The sequence below is a fragment of the Alexandromys fortis genome, unplaced genomic scaffold (assembly GCF_014885135.2).
Source record: "Alexandromys fortis isolate MF-2015 unplaced genomic scaffold, M_Fortis_MF-2015_v1.1 scaffold_246, whole genome shotgun sequence".
Lineage (NCBI taxonomy): Eukaryota > Metazoa > Chordata > Mammalia > Rodentia > Cricetidae > Alexandromys > Alexandromys fortis.
In genome coordinates, this window is record NW_026068131.1 from 229,948 (window position 1) to 231,763 (window position 1,816).

The window sequence follows — 1,816 nt, forward strand, 5'->3', positions numbered from 1 at the left end:
GTGTGTGTGTGTGTGTATGTGTGCCTGAATGTATGTTTGTGTACCATTCATGCACAAGTGCCTGCAGGGGATGGAAGAGCGCATCAGATTTTCTGAAAACTGGAGATACAGGTGGTTGTGAACTGCCTGATTTGGGTGCTAGGAAATATATTCCGGCCCTCTGCAAAAACAGCCTCTTATTTTATTTAGTATTTGTATTTGTGCACATGAGTATGAGTGCCTTCAGAGGCAAGAAGAGGGTAATTACCTGGAGCTGGGGTTAGAACACATGTGAGTCACTTAGCATGTATGCTGGGAAAACCCGGATCATCTTCAAGAACAGCAATCATGACCCCCTTCCCCCTCTGCTCAATAGGCTGCGTTCTTTTGGAACGCACACAGATCGGGGTTCTGATGAATTTATCCGCGTTCGGTCCTTTTACTCACCCACCGCCGTACCCGGCAGACCTCCTCCTGTGCCAGGAACGTGCTGCCACTGGCACCATGCCCTACCCATACCCAGCACTAACCCCGCAGCAGAAGAAGGAGATGTCTGACATCGCTCACTGAATTTGTGGCTCCGGGCAAGGGCATCCTGGCTGCAGATGAATCCACTGGAAGCATTGCTAAGCGGCTGTAGTCCATGGGCACTGAGAACACCGAAGAGAACAGGCGCTTCTACCGCCAGCTGCTACTAACTGCTGATGACCGTGTGAACCCCTGCATTGGGGGGGGGGTGATCCTCTTCCACGAAACACTCTACCAAAAGGCGGATGATGGACGTCCCTTCCCCCAAGTTATCAAGTCCAAGGGCGGTGTTGTGGGCATTAAGGTAGATAAAGACGTAGTACCCCCTGGCAGGAACCAATGGTGAGACCACCACCCAAGGGCTGGATGGGCTGTCAGAACGCTGTGCCCAGTATAATAAGGATGGAGCTGACTTTGCCAAATGGCGCTGTGTGCTCAAGATTGGGGAGCATACTCCTTCAGCCCTTGCCATCATGGAAAATGCCAATGTTCTGGCCCGTTATGCCAGGATCTGCCAGCAGAATGGCATTGCACCCATTGTGGAGCCTGAAATCCTCCCTGATGGAGACCATGACTTAAAGCGCTGTCAGTATGTAACTGAGAAGGTACTGGCTGCTGTGTACAAGGCTCTGAGTGACCACCATGTCTATCTGGAAGGCACACTGCTGAAGCCCAACATGGTCACCCCAGGCCATGCTTGTACCCAGAAATATTCCAATGAGGAGATTGCCATGGCAACTGTCGCAGCCCTGCATCGCACAGTGCCCCCTACTGTCACTGGAGTCACTTTCCTGTCTGGAGGGCAGAGCGAGGAAGAGGCGTCCATCAACCTCAATGCCATCAACAAGTGCCCACTGCTGAAGCCATGGGCCTTGACTTTCTCTTATGGCCGAGCCCTGCAGGCCTCTGCTCTGAAGGCCTGGGGCCGGAAGAAGAACCTGAAGGCTGCCCAGGAGGAATACATCAAGCGAGCCCTGGCCAACAGGGTGTCAAGGAAAGTACACCCCAAGTGGTCAGTCTGGAGCCGCAGCCAGCGAATCTCTCTTCATGTCTAACCATGCCTACTAGGCAGAGGTGATCTGAGGCTGTCCCATCAACACTCCAGGCCCCCGCCTACCCACTTGCTTTTGAAGAGGGGGCCTTCAGGCTTTCTCATCACTCTTGATGCCCTCGTGACTGGTGTGGTGTTGTCAGCGAAAGCAACGCTAGTTCTGCCATCCCTTCCAGCCCACTGCCAATAAACAACTATTTAAAGGGGAAAAAATAGCAATCACTTATCCACTAAGCTATCTCTCTATCTCTCAAGCTG

General features: G+C 52.6%; 1 pseudogene; it reads left to right on the forward strand.

The window, feature by feature from the left end:
• The first annotated feature begins 483 nt into the window (after positions 1-483).
• On the forward strand, positions 484-1,590 carry LOC126490831 (fructose-bisphosphate aldolase A-like; annotated as a pseudogene).
• Positions 1,591-1,816: the final 226 nt, after the last annotated feature.